Source organism: Somniosus microcephalus, unplaced genomic scaffold, assembly GCF_052327205.1.
Source record: "Somniosus microcephalus isolate GS21.2 unplaced genomic scaffold, FLI_Smic_1.0 unresolved_chr1, whole genome shotgun sequence".
Taxonomy (NCBI): domain Eukaryota; kingdom Metazoa; phylum Chordata; class Chondrichthyes; order Squaliformes; family Somniosidae; genus Somniosus; species Somniosus microcephalus.
In genome coordinates this window covers 98,687,579-98,714,485 of record NW_028225179.1, presented here as the reverse complement: position 1 = coordinate 98,714,485, position 26,907 = coordinate 98,687,579, and positions in this window count along the sequence as shown.

Here is a 26,907-nt window from a genome sequence, read left to right as displayed (position 1 = left end):
ACTGACCAATCACCACAAATTAACCATTCAGATCAAACTGCCCAATCACTGCCAAAATGAACAATCATCCCAAACAGATCAATCACCCCCAAAATAACCAAGCACCCCAAACTGACCATTCCCCAAAAAATGACCAATCACGCCAATCTGAACCATCAACACAAACTGACCAATCACCATAAAATGAGCAATCACCCCAAACCGACCCATCAACACAAACTGCCCCACCAACACATACAGACCAATCACCCCCAATCTGATCCATCAACAATAATTGACAAATCACCCCAATCTGACCCATCACCCCAAACTGAACAATCAGCCCAATTGATGCATCAACACAAACAGACCAATCAGCCCAAACTGAAAAATAATCCCAAACTGACCCATCTTTCCAAACTGAACCAATCACCACCAAACTGACAATCACGGCAAACCGACCCATCAACACAAACTGACCATTCACTGCAAACTGACCCATCACTCCAAAATGACAAAATCACCAATAGATTGACGAATCACCCTAAACTGCCCCATCAACACAAACTGGCCAATCACCCCAATCTGACCAATCATCCCAAAATGACCCATCAACAAAAACTGACCAATCACATCAAACTGACCAATCAACCACAAACTGACCAATCGCCCCAAACTGACAAATCACCCCCCAAACTGACCAATCAGCCGCAAACTGACAATCGCATCCAATCTGACCCATCAACACAAACTGACCCATCACCCCAATCTGACCAATCACCAAAAAAATGGCAATCACCCCAATCTGTCCCATCAGCACAAACTGACAAATCGCATCCAATCTGACCCAACAACACAAACTGACCATTCACCGCAAACTGACCCATCAACACAAACTGAGCAATCACACAAACTGACCATTCACCCCTAACTGACCCATCAACACAAGCTGACCAATAACACCCAAACTGACCCATCACTGCAAACTGACCAATCACTGCAAACTGACCAATCACCACACACTAACATATCGCATCCAATCTGATACATCAAGACAAACTGAACATTCACCGCAAACTGACCCATCAACACAAGCTGAGCAATCACACAAACTGACCAATCACCCCTAACTGACCCATCAACACAAGCTGACCAATAACACCCAAACTGACCAATCACTGCTAACTGACCAATCACCGCAAACTGACCAATCACCACACACTAACATATCGCATCCAATCTGACACATCAAGACAAACTGAACATTCAGTGCAAACTGACCCATCAACACAAACTGACCAATCACACAAACTGACCCATCAACACAAAATGACCAATCTCACCAAATTGACCGATCACCCCAAACTGATCCATCAAGAAAAATTGAACAATCACCCTCAAACTGACCCATCACTGCAAACTGACCAAACACTGCAAACTGACTCATCACCCAAAACTGACGAATCACCCAAAGTGAACCATCAACACAAACTGACCAATCAACACACACTGACCAATCACCTGCAAACTGACACATCACTCCAAACTGTCCCATCAACACAAACTGACCAATCACCCCAAACTGACTCATCAACACAAATTGATCAATCAACCCAAACTGACCCATCAACAGAAACTGGCCAAGCACCCCAATCTGACCAATCACCCCAAAATGACCAATCAACACAAGCTGACCAATCACCACAAACTGACCAATCACACTAAACTGACCAATCGCCCCAGACTGACAAATCAACAGAAACTGACCAAACACCCCCAAACTGACCAATCAACCACGAACTGAGCAGTCACATCCAATCTGACCCAACAGAAATTGACCCGTCACCCCAAACTGATCAATTACCAAAAAATTATGAATCTCCCCAATCTGTCCCATGAGCACAAACTGGACAATCGCATCCAATCTGACCCATCAACACAAACTGACCAGTCACCGCAAACTGACCCATCAAAACAAACTGACCATTCACACAAAACGAACCACAACACAAACTGACCAATCACCCCAAACTGACCAATCACCCCAAACTGACCCATCATCAAAAACTGACCAATAAAACCCAAACTGACCCATCACTGCAAACTGACGATTTACTGCAAACTGACCCATCACCCCAAACTGACCAATCACATCCAATCCGACCGTTCAACACAAACTGACCATTCACCGCAAACTGACCCATCAACACAAACTGACTGATCACACAAACTGACTCATCAACACAAACTGACCAATCGCCACAAATTGACAAATCACCCCAAACTGACCCCATCAACACAAACTGAACAATCACCCCCAAAATGATGCATCACTGCAAACTGCCCCATCAACACAATCTGAACAATCACCCCCAAACTGACCCATCACTCGAAACTGACAAATCACCAAAAAACTGAGCAATCAGCCCAAACTGATCCATTGAAAAAAATGACCAATCACCCCAAACTGCCACATCAACACAAACTGACAATCACCCCAATCTGACCAATCACCCTAAACTGACCCATCAACACAAACTGACCAATCAACCCCAAACTGACCCACCAGCCCAGATTGATCAATCATACCTAAACTGACCAATCAACACAAACTTACCAATCACTCCCAAACTCACCAATCACCCACATATTGACCAATCACACCAAACTGACCAGTCACTGCCAAACAGATCAATCACCCCAAACAAAACAATCACCCCCAAATTAACCAACACCCCAAACTGACCAATCACGGCAATCTGTACCATCAACACAAACTGACCAATCACCATAAATTTAGCAATCATCCCAAACTGACCCATCAACACAAACTGCCCGAACAACACAAACAGAACAATAACACCCAATCTGACCCATCAACACAAACTGGCACATCACCCCAATTTGTCCCATTACCCCAAACTGACCAATCCCCCAAATTGACGCATCAACACAAACTGACCAATCACCAACAAACTGCCCAACCACTGCAAACTGACCCATCAAAACAAACTGACCCATCAACACAAACTGACCAATCACCCCAAACTGACCAATCACCCACAAACTGACTTATCAACCCTAAACTGGCCAACTATGCCAAACTGACCAATCAACATAAATTGACCAATCACCCCAAACTGACCAATCAACACAAACTGACCAATCACCCCCAAACTGACCAATCATCCAGAAACGGACCAATCACATCAAACTGACCAATCACCTCCAAACTGACCAATCACCCCAAAATAGACCAATCACCCCCAAATTAACAGATCACCCCGAAACTAACCACAAACCCCAAACTGACCAATCACCAAAAAATTACAAATCACCCCAAACTGACTCATCAACACAAACTGACATAGATACATAGATGACAGGAGCAGGATTAGGCCATTCGGCCCCTCGAGCCTGTTCCACCTTTTAATGAGATCATGGCTGATCATCCAAATGCAGGAACCTGTCCCTGCTGTAAGATTAGGATCACTGGCTCACACACAGATTACCCAACAGGGCTTTAGAATTTGTAAGGCTTTTATTAAAGCTACAGTTTTAAAGCATAATCTGCTATTCCATACGGTCTAAGCCGAGTATATTAGACATACAAACCGTGACAGTAGGAGTGATCTATGACTCCCGAATCGGAATGCCATGAACGGGCGGACGGGGAGGCAGTACGGTGGTCTCAGATTAGGTGGATTCCTGCAGTCTGCTGCAGTGGTCACGTCCGTTGGGTCATCTCTCAAGCTGTTGGAGGTATGAGGCCATCAGCCACCTCAGAGGCTAAACTTGACCAAGGTGTTAGGCCGTGGCCACATTGGTGAAGCCTTCGCCCCTGACTGCCTGATTTCCTCTCTCTGTCGTCTATATTTATAGTTATTTCGGAGGGCTGGTAATCATCTGGTGTCAATTATTTGATCCCCATCCTGTTGTCCAATTGTGAAGCGGGAAGGCAACCCTCACCATCCCTTTCTGCACGACTGACAAGGCCTCCCTCTTATCTTTCTGAGGAATGTTTTGTCATGTTTCTTCAAGTGCATTTCATGGCTTTGTGACTCCTTGTTATCTAGCAGGTGCTATCCTACCTGTTTTCTTGCATTTTACGATTCACTTATCACTTTTATTTGTCTTTTGTTGCTTGATATTCGACCTTGCTGGCATTTATGCGAACTGTTCCCGGTTGCATGTTGTCAGTCTATGTTCTAAGAATTAAAACCCATCTTTGAATCTAACAGCTATTTCTTACAATTCCCTTCTTTGAGAAGGAAATATCCTTATTGGCTTCTCACAATCGGCTCTTGACTAATCTAGCTAGCTCTTATTGCTCTCTCAACTTGGGTGTTAGTTAGTAGGGAGTCTTGAAGATTTCTCCCTTCCTTACAGTCCATTCCTTTGAGGAGAAGGAGCATCCTCTGACCCCTTACTCAAATTCAATTCACTGTTCCGGTGTTCCAATGCGGCCCCACCTCGGATATCCACTGTTTCTTCCATCTTTCCTGATGACCCGCCTGGGGTCTCCTTTACATTGCCAATGATCTTCTCTTTCGGTGTGCTCAATTAACTTCTTAGTGCTGGTTAGTCATGGGCATGAGTACCCAAATGGCTTATGTATAAAAGTCTTCCTCCACAAGTTACATATATCAAATACACTATCATTATAAGCTGGAGAACTACCAGAGCATGTGAAATAATATAGATGTAAGGGTGTGCTGATGTTTTAAGTCCCACATCCCACCAGTGTGTGTTGTCCCCTATGCTGTCAATTTCAATATGTTTTCTCGAGTTGTCTTGCTCCAAAACATAAAAATGCTTTAGGGAGGAATTTAATCACATCATGAGCTCACTGAAACCATCAGACAACAGGGAAATGTCGTATCCGAGTATCCGAATTGTCGTATCCGAGTATCCACACAATTGTATAGCTCATACTTAAAAATGTGTTGGTTGATGGCACAAGTCCTATTAGACCCGTAAAGCATGGCAGTTGAGGTAGTAGTGAAACAGGAGGCACCACAAATCACATCATACTGGATACGCACTGGTTTTTCCCATGCTCCTCTACCTACAAAACATAATTATTACACTCACAGTTAAATTCAGTCTTACAATCATTTCAAGCGACATTGCAGTTTCACATCTAATCAACAAATCATGGACTTAAAAGATTCTCCAGATCTCTCTTTTACTCGTATTCATCTTGTGGATAATTCTTACAAAACATGATTTCTCCTTAGCCCTCAATTGTCCCAATCCAGATTCAATGTAACTCTTCACTTCTACTTCAATTTCAATCCCTCTAACATGTACCAGTGTATTTAACTATATTCTGATTGTTTCATTAATTAGATAGTTTCTCGATGGAGCATGTGTCAATGCTTTAATGCTTGTCTCACTCTCCTGAACTACATTAACCATTTCATATCTTGCTGTTGTCAAGTAACTGAGCATGTCCGAGACTCATTCTTCAGTGCAAATTCAACATACATTCCCAGATGGTAATTGCTTCATACGTAACGAATCACATTTGCACACTCATATCTCCATACCGTGCCATCCAATACATGCCTTTCTCGGGCTTTCAGGTATCTTATCAAAATATTGTAATCATCTGGAGATCTTTGCTCATGTTCGACTGCATGGTCCCGATGTCTTGGGTAGTGGCCGGACTATCAAATTCAGTTTTCTTAAAAGTTCATTAAAAGCAGGGACACAAATGTCTCCAAGAGAAAGCTGTCAATTTACTATTCTTAACTACACTTTCCTGACTTTCACTAGAAAATTGTGAGAATTCCCATTCTGTAGTGTAATTCTCCTGTTTCAATCTTACACCCTCAATCACTTTCCTTTGATTACCATTCATATCTCATTCATGAATCCTGGAGAAACTTTACTGTCCAGTACAATATTTAAGATAGAAAACATAGATCAAACGTTCTCACTTGATCCAAGTTATTAACAGTTTTATTTATCATTATTTTAGAGGATATTTTATTTTCCCAAAAGTAACCCAATATATAGTGCCTGAGTCAATTTAGTTATTAAAAAATTATCCCAAAATCCAACCAGCAGTATTATTGAACTGACAGGTTTTGTCAATGTGCAATTTCATTTCTATCAATTTATCTTCAATTTCCAATTTCAGGAACAAGTGATTCTCAGGCTAGGTGGCTTAAACAGTGTTTTAACATTAGAGACAGAAGTGCTGCAATTAGTTTACAAGATAACTTCCATATAACAAAAGAAAGAAGAGACTCCATTGTGACTCTACTTAGAGCCCAAGGGGTTAAGTTATCAAATCATAATTTTACTTCTGGGAAATATTAAATTAAAATTAAGAAACTTAAATTTAATAAGTCCAATACCTTTAAATGTCATGCTAAATTTGTTGCTTGGTGAACTTATACAGCTGTCAGTGGGAAGGGTTAACTCCTTTGCAGATTTTTAAGAAGGTGGAGTGAAACATAGTCAGGTGCACGCAATTGCATCACTTCTCGTATATTAAAAAAAACTTTCCCAATCAAAAAGACAGTTGTGTTTTCACACTTTAACTAAACATGTACAGAACAGATAAAACAGAACAAAATATCACATTCTTGCTGAAAACAATAAACTACGTCATATTTCTTATTGTCCTTTCTGCAGATGAATTCCAAAATACTGTAAAATCATTGAATATAACTGGAGAAAAATTAGTTTCTCACATTTAAACCAATCAAATCAAACTGCTTTGGAAGATTTCACCATAACAACCGTGAATCCAAGGTTAAATCTTAGACTGAAACTTAATATTTTGTTAAACAAACTTTCTGTTGCTCTTCTCAGTTTTTACACACCAGCTAAAATTAAATTGTCGTAGTTCTTTCCAATTCTGGGGGCACAATCTTATTCACGCATTCATAAAACTTCCAAAATCCAATACAAGACAAAAGTTTCAAACGTTTTTAACAGAGAAGTGAGTGGAGCTAAACCACACATAACAGAATCATTGTTTTAAAGACAGACATTCAGACAAAAGAAATATTGTAACTTCTTAAACATTCATAGTCAGGAAAACTTTCACCCTTTAACTCACACTTTCACGCAAACTGAAATTCCAGAATTTTTTTAAGCTTCCTTTCACTCAGCAAATCTTGTGTTTTATTTGTCTCGGCACAGACATTATAAACTTCCATGTCGGTAAAACTTGAAATTTAACTTTTTTTTTCCCCTTTTAAATCAGTGTCTCAGCAGCTTTGCCTGGCTTTCCAAATCCTTGTTTTTTCCCTTCCTTTGCTGAATTTTCAGATTGGTTAGCCTGAAAAATAGATCTTTTCCTTCTTTATCTCTCCCTCTCTCTCCTGCACATTATGCTTTACCTCCTACAGGCTATCTATCAACTGTTCCCGGTGATATGCCAACGCCATTGTTTTTCTGGTTTTACCTTTTAGCAAGCTCTTTACTGCTCACTTGTTTCAGAGAGAGAAAAAACACTATACACAGTCTAAGCAACGATCACGTGCGCTCGACCGGTCCCTGCGGTCATCCCAACCAGAACCTTACAACTCCTAACGCTGTGATCCCAATTCTGACACCACTGTAAGATTAGGATCACAGTCTCACACACAGATTACCCAAAAGGGCTTTAGAAGTTGTAATGCTTTTATTAAAGCGCTACAGTTTTATTGCATAATCAGATATTGGATATGGTTTAAGCCGAGTATAATAAACATACAACCCATGACAGTAGGAGCGATCTACTACCCCCGAATCGGAATGTCATGAACGGACGGATGGGGAGGCTGTATGGTGGTCACGCAAAAGGTGAATTCCTGCAGTCTGCTGCAGTGGTCACTTCCGTTGGGTCATCTCTCAAGCTGTTGGAGGTATGAGGCCGTCAGCCACCTCAGAGGCTAAAGTTGACGAAGGTGTTAGGCCATAGCCACCTTGGGAAAGCCTTCGCCCACTGACTGCCTGATTTCCTCTCTCGGTCGTCTATATTTATAGTTATTTCGGTGAGCTGGTAATCACCTGGTGTCAATCACTTGATCCCCATCCTATTGCCCAATTGTGAAAGGGGAAGGCAATCCTCGCCGTCCCTTTCTGCATGACTGACAAGGCCTCCCTCTTATCTTTCTGAGGAATGTTTTGTCAAGTTTCTTCAAAGGCATTTTATGGCTTCCTCACTCATTGTTATCTAGCAGGTGCTATCCTCCCTGTTTCCTTGCACTTTACGATTCCCTCATCACTTCTATTTGTCTGCTGCTGCTTGATATTCGACCTTGTTGGCATTTATGCTAACTGTTCCCGGTTCCATGTTGTCAGTCACTGTTCTAAGAATTATATCCCATCTTTGAATCTAACAGCTATTTCTTACACTGCTTTCTCCCCATATCCCTTAATCCCTTTAGCCTTAAGACATATATCTAACTCTTTCTTGAATATATTTAATGAATTGGCCTCAACTGCCTTCTGTGTTGGAGAATTCCACAGTTTCATACTCTCTGGGTGAAGAAGTTCCTCCTCATCTCAGTCCTAAATGGCTTACCACTTATCGTTATTGTGTGACCCCTGGTTATGGACTCCCCGGCCATCGGGAACATCCTTCCACAATCTAGTCTGTTTAGTCCTGTTAGAATTTTATACGTTTCAATGAGATCCCATCTCATTCTTCTAAACTCTAGCGAATATTAGCCTAATCGACCCAATCTCTCCTCATACGTCATTCCTGCCATCCCAGGTATCAGTCTGACGAATCTTCGCTGCACTCTCTCCGTGGCAAGTACTTCCTTGCTCAGATAAGGTGACCAAAACTGCACAAAATACTCAAGGTGTGGTCTCACCAAAGCCCTGTAAAACTGCAACAAGACATCCTTGCACCTGTACTCGAGTCCTCTCGCTATGAAGGCCAACATTCTATTTTTCTTCTTAACTGCCTGCTGCAGCTGCATGCTTACCTTCAGTGACTGGTGCACAAGGACACCCAGGTTTAGTTGCACATCCCTTTTTCCCAATCTATTGCCGTTCAGATAACAATCTGTCTTCCTGTTTTTGCCACTGAAGTGGATAACCTCGCATTTATCCACATTATACTGCATGTGCCATGCATCTGACCAATCACCGAACCTGTCCAAATCATACTGGAGTTTCTCTGCATTCTCCTCAAAGCACACACGCACACCCAGCTTTGTGTCGTCTGCAAACTTGGAGGTATTACTGCTAGTTCCCTCGTGTAGATCATTTCTGTATATTGTGAATAGCTGGGGTACTAGCACTGATCCCTATGGTACCCCACTAGTCACTGCCTGCCACTCAGAAAAGGACCCATTTATTCCAACTCTTTGCTTCCTGTCTGCCAACCAGGTCCCTATCCAAGACAGTAACTTACACCCAAACCCGTTGGCTTTATCTTTGCATGCTAATCTTTTATGCGGGACCTTATCGACAGCCTTATGAAAGTCCAAATAGACAACATCCACTGGTTCTCCCTTATCCATTCTACAGTTACATCCTCAAAAAATTCCAGTTGTGTAGTCAAGCATTATTTACCTTTTGTAAATCCATGTTGACTTTGTCCGATCATGTCACTGTATTCCAAGTGCTCAGCTTTTACATTTTTATAATGGACTCTAGCATTATCCCCACTACCGGTGTCAGACTTGCCGGTCTATAATTCCCCATTTTCTGTCTACCACTTTTTATTAATAGTGGGGTTACATTAGCTAAACTCCAATCTATGGGAAATGTTCCAGACTGACCCAGCACCAGCAAACTGATGATTCACCCCATATTGACCCATCACTCCAAACCGACCATTCGCCATCAAACTGACTGATCAACAGAAACTGAGCAATTACCCTCAAACTGACCCTTCAACGCAGATTGAGCAATCCCCCCAAACTGCCCGATCACCAACAAAATGCTTCATAAACACAAACTGAACAATCACCCTAAATTGACCCATCAGCACAAACTGTCGATTCACCGCAAACTGACCAATCAACACAAAATGACCAATCAACCCCAAAGTGACCCATCACTCCAAACTGAACCAGCAACACAAACTGACCAATCACCCCAAACTGATTCATCACTGCAAACTGAAAAATCACCCAAAACGACCCATCAACGCTAACTGACCAAACACCACAAACTGACCTATGAACACAAACTGACCAATCACACCCAAACAGATGCATCACTCCAAACTCATCCATCAACACAAACTGACCAAACAACCCAAACTGACCCATCAACACAAACTGAACAATCACCCCCAAACTGACACATCATCCCAAACTGAACCATCATCACAAACTGACCATTCGCCACGAAGTGATCCATCAACACAAACTGTCCAATTACCCCCAAACTGATCCATCACTGCAACTGACCAATCACTGCAAACTGATCATCTCCCCAAACTGACCAATTACCAAAACTGACCCATCAACACAAACTGACCAATCACCCACAAACTGATGCATCACTCCAAACTGACCCATCAACATACACTGACCAATCATCCCAAACTGACCCATCAACAGAAACTGACCAATCAACCCCATATTGATCCATCACTCCAAACTGACCATTCACCACCAAACTGACTGATCAAAAGAAACTGAGCAATCACCCTCAAACTGATCCTTCAACGAAAAATGATCAATCCCCCCAAACTGACCCATCAACACAAACTTACCAATCACCCACAAACGGATGCATCACTCCAAACTGACCCATCAACATACACTGGCCAATAATCCCAAACTGACCCATCAACAGAAACTGACCAATCAACCCCAAACTGACCGATCACCCGAAACTGACCCATGAACTGAAGCTGACCAATCAACCCCAAAATGACCCATCAACAAAAAATGTCTCATCAACACAAACTGACCAAACATCCCCAAACTGACGAATCGCCCACAAATTGACCAATAACACCAAACCGACCAATCACCGCAAACTGATCAAAGTCCCCAAAATAACGATACATCCAAAACGGACAAATCACCAAAAAATGACCAATCACGCCCAATCTCAACCATCAACACAAACTGACCAATCAACCCCAAACAGACCCATCACCCCAAACTGACCAATCACAAAAAATTACCTATCACCCCAAAGTTACCCATCAACAAAAATTGCCCCATCAACACAAACTGACCAATCTCCCCAATTTGACCCATCAACACAAACTGACCAATCACCACAAACTGACCAATCACCCCAAACTGAACAATCATCCAAATTGACGCATCAACACAAACTGACCAATCACCCAAACTGACCAATCCGCACAAACTGATCAATCACCCCGAAACTGAATCACCAACACAAACTGATCAATTAGCAAAAAATTACCTGTCACCCGAGACTTACTCATCAACACAAAATGCCCCAACAACACAAACTGACCAATCACCCCCAATCTGACCCATCAGCATAAACAGAACAATCACCCCAACCTGACCCATCAACACAAGTTGACCAATCACCCCAATACTGAACAATCACCGCAAACAGACCCATCGTTTCAAACTGAACCAATCACCACCAAACTGACCAATCACCGCAAACTGACCCATCAAAACAAAATGACAAATCGTCCCCAAAATGACTCATCAAAACAAACTGACCAATCACCCCAAACTGAACAATCACCGCAAACTGAACCATCAACAAAAACTGACCAATCACCCCCAGTCTGACGCATCTCTCCAAAATGACCTATCAACTCAAACTGGCCAATCACCGCAAGCTGTCCAATCAATAAATTCTGACCATTCAGCCACAAACAGAACCATCACCCCAAACTGACCAATCTCCAAAAAATTACAAATCACCCCAAACTGCCCATCAACACAAACTGCCCCATCAACACAAACTGACCAATCTCCCCCAATTTGACCCATCAACAGAAACTGACCATTCAACCCAAACTGACACATCACCCCAAACTGACCAATCACCCAAATTGACGCATCAACACAAACTGACCAATCACTACAAAATTAACCATCAACACAAACTGATCAATCACCCCAAGCAGACCCCTCAACACCAACTAACCCATCAAAGCAAATTGAACAATCACCCACAAACAGAACAATCAACACAAACTGACCCATCAACACAAACAGACCAATCAACCACAAACTAACCCACAAGCCCTAACTGATTAATCATCCCCAAACTGAACTATCAACACAAACTGAGCAATCACCCCCAAACTGATCAAACACCCACAAATGGACCAATTACACCAAACTTACTAATCACCACCAAATTAAACAAACACCCCAAACTGACCAAACAACAAAAAATGACCAATCACGCCAATCTGAACCATCAACACAAACTGACCAATCACTCCCAAACTGACCAATCACCCCAAACTGACCAATCACCAAAAAATTACCAATCACCTCAAACTGACCCATCAACAAAAACTGCCCCATCAACACAAACTGACCAATCACCTCCAATCTGAGCCATCAAAACAAACTGACCAATCACCCAAAACTGACCCATCACCCCAAACTGACCAATCACCCAAATTGACGCATCAAGACAAACTGACCAAATACCACAAAACTGAACATGCACCGCAAACTGACCAAACATTCCAAACTGAAACAATCTCCACCAAAATGACCAATCACCGCAAACGGAGCCATCAAATCAAAGTGAGCAATCACGTCAAATTGACCCATCCACACAAACTGACCAATCGCCCCAAACTCACCAACCACCAATAAACTGAGCAATCATGCGAAACTGACCAATCACCCAAAACTGACCAATCACGCCAAACTGAACAATCAACACAAACTGAAAAAATCAATCGCATACTGAACAATCACCCACAACCTGACCAATCACCTCAAACTGAGCAATCAACAAAAACTGACCAATCACCCTAAACTGACCAATCAACACAAACTGACCAATCACCCCCAAACTGAACAATCAGCTACAAACGGACCAATCACACCAAACTGAACAATAACCCATAAGCTGAACAATTACCCCAAACTGACCAATGACTTCAAAACTGACAGATCACCCCCAAACTAACCAAACACCCCAAACTGACCAATCACCAAAAAATTACCAATCACTCCAAACTGACCCATCAACACAAACTGACTAATCACCCGAATCTGCCCCATCAACACAAACTGACATAGATACTGTGAGCTATGGGGGCGGTTTACTGGTGGATGGATGGTATGTGGCCACCAGATGGAGACAAAGTCCCCCTCTCATTCCAATTCATAAAGGCCACACCTACCTCCAACACACCTGAGGCAAATCTGCCCATTAACTCACTAGTTTAAAAGGCCAACTAGTGCATCCCTTCAGGGCCAGAGAAAGGGGTCCTGAGAGAAGACCAGGCCAGTCCCTGAGGGGACCAAAGCAGCACCAGAGGTCAGTGCCTGAGGGGAAGGCTGGGGACCGTGGCCTGTGGGCCAGTGGGCCTGAGATGAGGCCAGTGGGCCTGAGAGGAGGCCAGTGCCTGAGTAGATTGCTGTTGTACTGTTGTGGGCCGGTACCTGAGGGTAAAGCCAAGACAAGGCCGGTACCTAAGGTTAAAGCCAAGACAAGGCCGGCACCTGAGGGTAAAGCCAAGACAAAGAGAGTTCCTGAGGAGAAGATGAGAACAAGGCCGGTGCCTGAGGGTAAAGCCAACACAAGGCCAGTACCTGAGGGTAAAGCCAAGACAAGGCCGGTGCCTGAGGGTAAAGCCAAGGCAAGAAAATTGATTTATTCTATGTGAACATCTTATAATTTTGGATTGTGCCAGACGAGAACCTTTTTCCCCGTTTGCTAAAAATAAAACACAGCTAATTGCTGTTTTACATAGACCAATCTTGTGACTGTGCTTGTGTCCTCCTGTTCCAGCATCAACACACCCTTCGGTCTAGGGGGTGGTTGATAGCATATGGTGCAGAATGCTGGCTTTAGCGCTCTGGTGGCTGGGAGGACAAAGCACACATTTTTGATTGCATATTGTAGAGAATGCTGGCTATAGCCCTCTGTTGGCTGGGAGGACTATGCTGTATGATGAGATCCAGCTGCCAGCAGTTTTTCGAGAGTGCATTGTTTACATTGAGAGTGATGGCATGAAGAGTGAAGGCATTTATAAGGTATCAGGAACTAAATCAAAAGTTGAGGAGCTGACTACCAATTTACAAAGTGTGAGAATTGAAATTGACTATGGGAGAAAGAGATGACCTGATGAGTTTGTTAACAAGTTTGAGATGCAATGTAACTGAAATGCAGACCAGTGGATAATGAGGTTTATATGTGTATACTGGTTACTGCTCTACCAAAGAGAAAACAAGACATGATGTTGTTGTTGCTTCTGGAATTAAGTAAAATCAGAAGTAAGGTATGGCTTGGATTTAACATGATGGAGTTGCGGAAGGTAAAGTACAGAAATTCCATGAGTGGGGGAATTAGCTCAAATGGTAGAGCTTCTGGCTGAGCTGAATGAAGAGCAAAAAGTCCCTAGCTTGGTTTTATGAATATGCAGGAACAGATGAAGTTTTTGGTCCTGAAAAATGGAAAAGTTTTGTGAAGATATAGGTGTGCAGCCTGAAAATATTATCATGTTGGTATTAGCATTTTAGCTGGAGGCTCAAAACATGGGATTTTTCACTAAAGAAGAGTGGTTTATAATTGAAAAAGATGAAGTGGCAAATTATGTTAACTAGAGGAAATAATGGAAAAAGTCTGAAGATGTTCAGCCTGAAGAGTATATTGTCGAAAGAGTGTTAGACAGAGGAGTTGTAAAAGGAAGGGTTGAATACCTTTTGAAATGGAAAGGTTTTATAGATACTGACAATTTGTGGTAGCAGCAATCAGTGAGAAGAGCCAAATTAGCGTTACACCATCCGGCCTGAGCAAGAGGTTTTGCAAGGGGGTTAGAACCAGTACGCATAATTGACGCAACTGACTCAAGCGGTGAATTGATGTTTCTAATGGAATGGAAGAATTTGTGTACATGAAGCTGAATCAGGTCAAAATGAAGATAGAAGAGGCCGAGAAGGAATTCAGCAACTTTGACAGCGGGATATCTGGGAAAAGAAATGGAGAAGCATCTGAAGCAGGACTGGATGAAGAGTCCTTCAGTCAAGGGAAGTGTGGAAGTATTTGGGAAAAGTTGAGAAAAATTTTGGGAAAGTTGTGAAAGTATCTGATTCTGTCAGTGCACACACTGTTATTGACCCTAAAGGTTATCTGATTGACTTGAACTCTATGATTCCAACTCATAGTGGAGATATTAATGTGATGATGATGTGGTGTTACGCTTATGATGTGAAATTAATGTAATGATGATAGTGATATTAATGTGACGATGAGGTTATATTAATGTGAAGATGACATGATATTAACGTAATGTTGATGATGTCATATTAATGTACTGGTGCTGATGTGAGGTCCTTTGGTCTGCTTCAATAGTGTCGCCCCTTCCCGGAGGTCGGAGCTGAGGGAGGGGGGGGGGGATATGTGAGCTATGGGGGCGGTTTACTGGTGGATGGATGGTATGTGGCCACCAGATGGAGACAAAGTCCCCCTCTCATTCCAATTCAGGAAGGCCACACCTACCTCCAACAACCTGAGGCAAATCTGCCCATTAACACACTAGTTTAAAAGGCCAACTATTGCATTCCTTCAGGGCCAGAGAAAGGGGTCCTGAGAGAGACCAGGCCAGACCCTGAGGGGACCAAAGCAGGGCCAGTCCCTGCGGGGAACAAAGCAGCACCAGAGTTCAGTGCCTGAGGGGAAGGACAGGGACCGGTACCTGCGGGCCAGTGGGCCTGAGAGGAGGCCAGTGGGCCTGAGAGGAGGCCAGTGCCTGAGTAGATTGCTGTTGTACTGTTGTGGGCCGGTACCTGAGGGTAAAGCCAAGACAAGGCCGGTACCTGAGGGTAAAGCCAAGACAAGGCCGGTACCTGAGGGTAAAGCCAAAACAAGGCCGGTACCTGAGGGTAAGCCAAGACAAGGCCGGTACCTGAGGGTAAAGCCAAGGCAAGAAAATGGATTAATTCTATGTTAAAGTCTTATGATTTTGGATTGTGCCAGACATGAACCTTTTTCCCCGTTTGCTAAAAATAAAACACAGCTAATTGCTGTTTTACATAGACCAATCTTGTGACTATGCTTGTGTCCTCCTGTCCTCCTGTTCCCGCATCAACACACTCTTCGGTCTAGGGCGTGGTTGATCACAATACATAGATGCATAGAAGATAGGAGCAGGAGTAGGCCATTTGGACCCTCGAACCTGCTTCGCCATTTAATGAGATCATGGCTGATCATCCGAATTCAGTACCCTGCCCCTGTTTCACGCCATATCCCTTGCTACCTTTAGACTTAAGAAATATATCTAACTCATTCTTGAATATATTTAATGAATTGGACTCAACTGCCTTCTGTGGTGGAGAATTCCACAGTTTCACAACTCTCTGGGTGAAGAAATTGCTCCTCAATCTAGTCCTAAATGGCTTACCCCTTCTCCTTAGAATATGACCCCTAGTTCTGGACTCCCCCGCCATTGGGAACATTCTTCCTGCATCTAGTCTGTCCAGTCCTGTTAAAATTGTATACGTTTCAAGGAGATCCCGTGTCATTCTTCTTAACTCTCGGGAATATAAGCCTAATCGACCCAATCTCTCCTCATACGTCAACCCTGCCATCCCAGGTATCAGTCTGGTGAATAATCGTTGCACTGTCTCCAGTCTCGGAGCTTCGGGATTGCTTCGAACGCATTGATTGGGGCATGTTTGCCCATAATGACATCGAGGAATACGCATCCACAGTGCTATTCTACATTAGCAGTTGGGTCGAGGTCGTCACGACCCATAAAATATCAGGACATACCCCAACCAGAAACCCTGGATGAAAGGAGAGGTCCGCTCGCTGTTGAAAGCACGCGACGCAGCATTTAAATCTGGCGACGCGGCGGCTTACAGTGCAGCTAGGACCAACCTAAAAAAGGGTATCAGGACTGCCAAAAGGCAACAGACACTGCGGATAGAGGATCATTTCCACAACAACTCGGACCCCCGGCGCATGTGGCAAGGCATCCAGTCCATCACTGACTACAAGATGAAAAACACCAGCCCCCCGGTTAACGATGCCTCCCTTCCGGAGGAGCTTAACAACTTCTACGCTCGCTTCGACAGGGACAACAGGGAGCCGGCTATCAAAGACTTGCCACCCCCCGGAGGACCAGGTGCTCACTCTGTCGACCTCAGACGTAAGGAGTGTTCTACGCAGAGTGAACACACGAAAGGCTGCTGGACCGGATAGCATGCCTGGACGGGTACTCAAGGAATGTGCTGATCAGCTGGCTGATGTCTTCACCGCCATCTTCAATCTGTCATTGGCCCAGGCAGTAGCCCCTACATGCTTCAAGACCACTACCATTATTCCTGTGCCAAAGCAAACGGCTGTTGACGTGCCTGAACGACTATCGACCTGTCGCACTCAAACCCATCATAATGAAGTGTTTCGAGAGACTGGTCCTGGCTCACATCAAAGCCAGTGTTCCCGCCGCTGTTGACCAACACCAGTTTGCCTATCGTGCAAACAGATGAACGGAGGATGCAATCATAACTGCTCTACACTCTGCACTGAATCACTTAGATTGTAAAGAGACCTACATCAGAATGCTGTTCATAGACTACAGCTCAGCATTCAACACTATCGTCCCAAACAAGCTGGCCACCAAACTCCACACTCTTGGCCTGAACTCTTCCCTGTGCAACTGGACCCTGGACTTCCTAACAAACAGACCCCAATCTGTCAAATTAGGTAACCGCACCTCCCCCCCCCCGACCCTGAACACGGGGGCCACACAAGGATGTGTGCTGAACCCCCTCCTCTACTCCCTCTTCACCCACGACTGTGTGGCTGTTCATGGTTCCAACACCATCATCAAGTTTGCAGATGATACCGCGGTAGTAGGCCAGATCACCAACAACGATGAGTCAGCCTACAGGGAGGAGGTCCAGCAGCTCGTGAAGTGATGCGCCGATAAAAACCTGGACTTTAAAATCAAGAAAAACAAAGAAATCATTGTGGACTTTAGGAAGTCTAAAGGCGGAAGTCACACCCCCATCCACATCCATGGGGCTGTGATGGAAAGGGTGGACAGCTTTAAGTTCCTCGGAGTCCACACCACAGAAGACCTCTCCTGGTTCCTCAATACCTCCTCTCTGGTGAAAAAAGCCCAGCAGCGCCTATATTTCCTAAGGAGGCAGAAGGGATGTAACCTGTCACCCCTGATCCTCTCTAACTTTTACCGCTGCACAATAGAGAGCATCCTGACGAACTGTATCACAGTATGGTATGGCAGCTGTAGCTACTATGACCGGAAAGCCCTGCAGCGGGTAGTGAAAACTGCCCAATGCATTACCAGCACCCGGCTACCAACCATAGAGCACATATACCAGAAACGCTGTTTACGGAGGTCACGGACCATCATCAAAGACCCTACCCACCCCAGCCACAGTCTGTTCGCCCTCCTGCCATTTGGGAGACGCTACAGATGCATTCGCACCCGAACGACCAGATTTAGGAACAGCTTCTTTCCTAGGGCTGTCATCCTACTGAACTCCACAAATAAACTCTAAAGCCTGCACATCTGCCAATGCACTTTATTATGGTTATGTTTATGTTAATGTATTACAAGACAAATGAATGTTGAATGTTTAAATGTCTTAATCTAAATGTACACTCTTGGGAGCCGCAAGCCTACATTTCGTTGCACTGCACTTGTGCACTAACAATGAAAATAAAGTTGATTATTATTATTATTATTAGTAGAAGATCCTTCCTCAGATAAGGTGACCAAAACTGCACACAATACTCAAGGTGTGGTCTCACCAAGGCCCTGTACAACTGCAGCAAGACACCCTTGCTCCTGTACTCGAATCCTCTCGCTATGAAGGCCAACATATCATTTGCCTTCTTAACCGCCTGCTGCACCTGCATGCTTACCTTCAGTGAATGGTGCACAAGGATACCCTGTCCTCATTGAGCATCCTCTTTTCCCAATCTATTGCCGTTCAGCTATTAATCTATCTTCCTGTTTTTGCCACTGAAGTGGATAACCTCGCACTTATCCACATTATACTGCATTTGCCATGCATCTGCCCAATCAACCAGCCAGTCCAAATCATATTGAATTAATGCTGCACCCGCCTCACAGCACACACGCCCACCCAGCTTTGTGTCATCTGCAAACTTGGAGATATTACATCTGGTTCCCTCGTCTAGATCATTTATATATATTGTGATTAACTGGGGCCCTAGCACTGATCCCTGCGGTACCCCACTAGTCACTGCCTGCCACGCAGAAAAGGACCCCTTTATTCCAACTCTTTGCTTCCTGTCTGCCAAACAGTTCCCTATCCAAGACAGTACCTTACCCCCAACCACATTTGCTTTAAATTTGCATGCTAATTTCTTATGCAGGACCTTATCAAATGCCTTCTGAAAGTCCAAAACACACATCCACTGGTTCTCCCTTATCTATTCTGCAGTTACATCCTCAAAAAATTCCAGTAGATTATTCAAGCATGATTTACCTTTTGTAAATCCATGTTGACTTTGCCCGATCCTGTCACTGTATTGCAAGTGCTCTGCCATTATATCTTTTATATTGGACTCTATCATTTTCCCCACTACCGATGTCAGACTTACTGGTCTATTATTCCCCGTTTTCTCTCTACCAACTTTTAAAAATTGTGTGGTTACATTCATTATACTCCATTCCATGTGAACTGTTCCAGACTGACCCATCACCACCAAACTGACGAATCACCCGATATTGACCGATCAGTCCAAACTGACCAATCACCACCAACTACTCATCAACACAAACTGACCAATCACTGCAAACTGACCCATCAACACCAAACTGACCAATCACCAACAAAATGACTCATCAACAAAACTGATCAATCACCCTAAATTGACCCATCAAAGCACACTGACCATTCACCACAAATTGACCCATCAACTCAAGCTGACAAATCATCCCCAAACTGAACCATCACCCCAAACTGTCCCATCAACAAAAACTGACCAAGCACCCCCAAATGACCCATCACTGCAAACTGACCAAACACTGCCAACTGACCCATCACCCCAAACTGACCAAACACCCAAATTGACCCATCAACACAAACTGACAATACACTGCAAAACTAACCCATCATCACACACTGACCAATCACCCCCAAACTGATGCATCACTCCAAGCTGACCCATCCACACAAAGTAAGCATTCACCTCAACTGACCCATCAACACAAACTGAACAATCACCCAAACCGACCCATCAAAACAAACTGACCATTCACCGCAAACTGACCCATCAACACAAACTGGCCAATCACACCAAACTGACCCATCAACACAAACTGACCCATCAACACAAACTGAACAATCACCCCCAAACTGAACCACCAACCCAAAATGACCAATCATCCCCAAACAGACCCATCAACACAAACTGACCCATCAACTCAACCCAACAATCAAACCCAAACTGACCCAAAAGCCCTAACTGATTAATCATCCCCAAACTGACCTATCAACACAAACTGAGCAAACACCCAAAAACTGATCAATCACCCACAAATTGACCAATCACACCAAACTGACCAATCACTGCCAAACTAACCAATTATCCCAAACTGACTAACCATCCCAAAACTAAACACACACCTAAACTGACCAATCACCAAAAAAATGAACAATCACGCCAATCTGAACCATCAACACAAACTGACCAATCGCTCCCAAATGGACCAATCACCACAAACTGACGAATAACACAAAAAATTATAAATCACCCCAAACTGCCCCATCGACACAAACTGACAAATCACCTCCAATCTGACCCATAAACACAAACTGACCAATCACCCAAAACTGACCCATCACCCTAAACTGACCAATCAACCAAATTGACGCATCAAGACAAACTGACCAATCACCACAAAACTGAGCATTCACCGCAAACTGACCCAACATTCCAAACTGAAACAATCTCCACCAAACTGACCAATCAACGCAAACTGAAGCAACAAAACAAAGTGACCAAACAAGTCAAACTGACTCATCCAAACAAACTGACCAATCACCCCAAACTCACCAACCAGCCACAAAATGACCAATCATGCCAAACAGAACAATCAACACAAACTGAAAAATCAATCCTATGCTGAACAATCACGCACAAACAGACCAATCTCCCCAAACTGAATTTTCAAAAAAACTGACCAATCACCCTAAACTGACCAATCAACACAAACTGACCAATCACTCCCAAACTGAGCAATCAATCACAAACGGACCAATCACAGCAATCTGACCAATCACCCCTAAACTGAACAATCACCCCAAACTGAACAATGACCCTGAAACTGAGAGATCACCCCCAAACTAACAAGGCACCTCAAACTGACAAATCACCAAAAAATTACCAATCACCCCAATCTTACTCATCAACAGAAACTGACTAATCACCCCTATCTGACCCATCAACACAAACTGACAGATACATAGATGCATAGAAGATAGGAGCAGGAGTAGGCCATTTGGACCCTCGAACCTGCTCCTCCATTTAATGAGATCATGGCTGATCATCCGAATTCAGTACCCTGTCCATGTTTTTCCCATATCCCTTGATCCCTTTAACCTTAAGAAACATATCGAACTCCTTCTTGAATATATTTAATGAAATCGACTCAACTGCCTCATGTGGTGGAGAATTCCACAGTTTCATCACTCTCTGGGTGAAGACATTCCTCCTCAATCTAGTCCTCAATGGCCTACCCCTTATCCTTAGACTGTGACCCCTAGTTCTGGACTCCCCCACCATCGGGAACATTCTTCCTGCATCTAGTCTGTCCAGTCCTGTTAGAATATTATATGTTTCCATGAGATCCCGTGTCATTCTTCTAAACTCTAGCGAATATAAGCCTAATCGACCCAATCTCTCCTCATACGTCATCCCTGCCATCCCAGGTATCAGTCTGGTGAATAATCGCTGCACTGTCTCCATGGCAAGATGATCCTTCCTCAGATAAGGTGACCAAAACTGCACACAATTCTCAAGATGTTGTCTCACCAAGGCCCTATACAACTGCAGCAAGACATCCTTGCTCCTGTACTCGAATCCTCTCGCTATGAAGACCAATGCACAATTTATTACTTAACTGCCTGCTGCACCTGCATGCTTACATTCAGTGACTGGTGCTCAAGGACACCCAGTTCTCATTGCGCATCCCCTTTTCCCAATCTATTGCCGTTCAGCTAATAATCTTCTTGTTTTTGCCACTGAAGTGGTTAACCTCGCATTTATCCACATAATACTGCATTTGCCATGCATCTGCCGAATCACCCAACGTGTCCAAATCATAACGGATTTTCTCTGCACCCTCCTCACAGCACACACGCCCACCCAGCTTTGTGTCATCTGCAAACTTGGAGATATTACAGCTTGTTTCCTCGTCTAGATCATTTATATATATTGTGAATGGCTGGGGCCCTAGCACCGATCCCTGTGGTACCCCATTAGTCACTGCCTGCCACTCAGAAAAGGACCAGTTTATTCCAACGCTTTGCTTCCTGTCTGCCAACCAGTTCCCTATCCAAGACAATACCTTACTCCCAATCCCATTTGCTTTAACTTTGCATGCTAATTTCTAATGCGGGACCTTATTGAAAGCCTTCTGAAAGTCCAAGACACACGTCCACTGGTTCGCCCTTATCGATTCTACAGTTACATCCTCAAAAAATTCCAGTAGATTAGCCAAGCATGATTTACCTTTTTTAAATCCATGTTGACTTTTTCCGATCCTGTCACTGTATTGCAAGTGCTCTGCTATTACATCTTATATATTGGACTCTATCATTTTCCGCACTACCGATGTCAGACTTACCGGTCTATTATTCCCCATGTTCTCTCTACCACCTTTTTTAAATAGTGTGGTTACATTTGCTTTACTCCATTCCATGTGAAGTGCGCCAGACTGGCACATCACCACCAAACAGACGAATCACCCAATATTGAACCATCAGTCATAACTGACCAATCACCACCAGCTACTCATCAACACAAACTGACCAATCACCCACAAACTGACCCATCAACACAAACTAACCAATCACTGCAAACTGACCCATCAACATCAAACTGACCAATCACCACCAAAATAAATCATCAACACAAACTGACCAATCACCCTAAATTGACCCGTCAAACCAAACTGACCATTCAACACAAGCTGACAAATCATCCCCAAACTGACCGATCACCCCAAACTGTCCCATCAACATAAACTGACCAATCACCCCCAAATGACCCATCATTGCAAATTGACCAATCACTGCCAACTGACCCATCGACACAAACTGACAATTCACTGCAAACTGACCCTTCAACACACACTGACCAATCACCCCCAAACTGATGCATCACTCCAAACATACCCATCCATACAAAATAACCATTCACCCCAAACTGACCCAACAACACATGCTGACAATCACACCAAACTGACCCCTCACCCCAAACTGACCCATCAACACAAACTGAACAATCACCCAAACTGACCCATCAACACAAACTGACCATTCACCGCAAACTGACCCATCAACACAAACTGATCCATCAACACAAACTGAACAATGACCCCCAAACTGAACCACCAACACAAATTGACCAACCATCCCCAAACAGACCCATCAACATAAACTGACCCATCAACACAAACTGACCAAACATCCCCAAACTGACCCACAAGCCCTTACTGATTAATCATCCCCAAACTGATCTATCAACAAAAACTGAGCAATCATCCAAATCTGATCAATCACCCACAAATTGACCAATCACACCAAACTGACCAATTCATGCCAAACTGAGCAATCACCGCAAACTGACCAATCACCCCCAAACTAACCAAACATGCAAAACTGGCCAATCCCCAAAAATGACCAATTACCCCCAATCTGAACCATCAACACAAACTGACGAATCACTCCCAAACTGACCAAACACCCCAAACTGACGAATCACCTAAAAGTTGCCGATCACCCCAAACTGACCAATCAACACAAACTGCTCCATCAACACAAACTAACCCATCACCGTAAAATGACCAATCACCCAAATTGATGCGTCAAGACAAACTGACCAATCATTACAAAACTGAACATTCACCGCAAACTGACCCAACATTCCAAACTGAAACAATCTCCAGCCAACTGACCAATCACCGCAAACTGAACCAGCTAAACAAAGTGACCAAACACGTCAAACTGAACCATCCATAAAAACTGACCAATCACCCCGAACTCACCAACCAGCCACAACATGACCAATCACGCCAAACTGACCAATCACCCAAAACTGACCAATCATGCCAAACTGAACAATCAACACAAACTGAAAAATCAATCCCATACTGAACAATCACCCACAAACTGACCAATCACCACAAACTGAACAATCAAAAAAACTGACCAATCAGCCCCAAACTGAGCAATCAACCACAAACGGACCAATCACACTAAACTGAAAAATCACCCCTAAACTGAACAATCACCCCACACTGACCAATGACCCCGAAACTGACAGATCACTCCCAAACTAACCAAACATCTCAAACTGACCAATCACCAAAAAATTACCATTCACCCCAAACTGACCCATCAACAGAAACTGACTATTCACCCCTATCTGACCCATCAACACAAACTGACATAGATGCATAGAAGATAGGAGCAGGAGTAGGCCATTTGGACCCTCGAACCTGCTCCGCCTTTAAATAAGGTCATGGCTGATCATCCGTATTCAGTACCCTGTCCCTGTTTCTCCCCATATCCCTTGATCCCTATAGCCTTAAGAAATATATCTAACTCCTTCTTGAATATATTTAATGAATTGGACTCAACTGCCTCCTGTTGTGGAGAATTCCACAGTTTCACCACTCTCTGGGTGAAGAAATTACTCCTCAATCTAGTCCTAAATGGCTTACCCCTTATCCTTAGACTGTGACCCCTAGTTCTGGACTCCCCCGCCATCGGGAACATTCTTCCTGCATTTAGTCTGTCCAGTCCTGTTAGAATTTTATACTTTTCAATGAGGTCCCGTGTCATTCTTCTAAACTCCAGCGAATATAAGCCTAATCGACCCAATCTCTTCTCATACGTCAGCCCTGCCATCTCAGGTATCAGTCTGGTGAATAATCGCTGCACTGTCTCCATGGCAAGAAATTCCTTCCTCAGATAAGGGGACCAAAACTGAACACAATACTCAAGGTGTTGCCTCACCAAGGCCCTGTACAACTGCAGCAAGACACCCTTGCTCCTGTACTCGAATCCTCTCGCTATGAAGACCAATATAGCATTTATTACTTAACCTCTGCTGCACCTGCATGCTTACATTCAGTGAATGGTGCACAAGGACAACCAGTTCTCGTTGCGCATCCCCTTTTCCCAAACTATTGCCGTTCAGCTAATAAACTATCTTCCTGCTTTTGCCACTGAAGTGGTTAACCTCGCATTTATCCACATAATACTTCATTTGCCATGCACCTGCCCAATCACCCAACGTGTCCAAATCATAACGGATTTTCTCTGCACCCTCCTCACAGCACACACGCCCACCCAGCTTTGTGTCATCTGCAAACTTGGAGATATTACAGCTTGTTCCCTCGTCTAGATCATTTATTTGTATTGTGAATAGCTGGGGCTCTAGCACCGCTCCCTGTGGTACCCCACTAGTCACTGCCTGCCACTCAGAAAAGGACCCGTTTATTCCAACGCTTTGCTTCCTGTCTGCCAACCAGTTCCCTATCCAAGACAGTATCTTACCCCCAATCCCATTTGCTTTAACTTTGCATGCTAATTTCTTATGCACGACCTTATCAAATGCCTTCTGAAAGTCCAAAACACACATCCACTGGTTCTCCCTTATCTATTCTACGGTTACATCCTCAAAAAATTCCAGTAGATTAGTCAAGCATGATTTACCTTTTGTAAATCCATGTTGACTTTGTCCAATCCTGACACTTTATTGCAAGTGCTCTGCTATTACATCTTTTATACTGGACTCTATCATTTTCCCCACTACTGATGTCAGACTTACAGGTCTATAATTCCCCGTTTTCTCTCTACCACCTTTTTTAAATAGTGTGGTTACATTCGCTATATTCCATTCCATGTGAACTTCGCCAGACTGACACATCACCACTAGACTGACGAATCACCCGATATTGACCCATCAGTCCAAACTGACCAATCACCACCAACTACTCATCAACACAAATGACCAATCACCCGCAAACTGACCCATCAATACAAACTAGCCAATCACTGCAAACTGACCCATCAACACCAAACTGGCCAATCACCACCAAAATTACTCATCAACACAAACTGACCAATCACCCCAAACTGACGCATCACTCCAAATTGACAGTCATCCCCAAACTGAGCAATCTACATAAACTGAGCAATCACTCCCAAACTGATCAATCACCCACAAATTAACCAATCACACCAAACTTAACAATCACTGTCAAACTGAGCAATTACCGCAAACTGACCAATCACCCCCAAACTAACCAAACACGCAAAACTGACCAATCGCCAAATAATGACCAATCACCCCCAATCTGAACCATCAACACAAAACTGAAACACCCCAAACTGACAAATCAGTAAATAATTACCAAGCACAACAAACTGACCTATCACCCCAAACTGACCATTCACCCAAATTGACGCATCAACACAAACTGACCAAAGACTGCAAACTGACCCATCAACACAAATTGATGCATCACTCCAAACTGACCATCAGCAGAAACTGACCAATCACCCCAAAATGACCCATCAACAA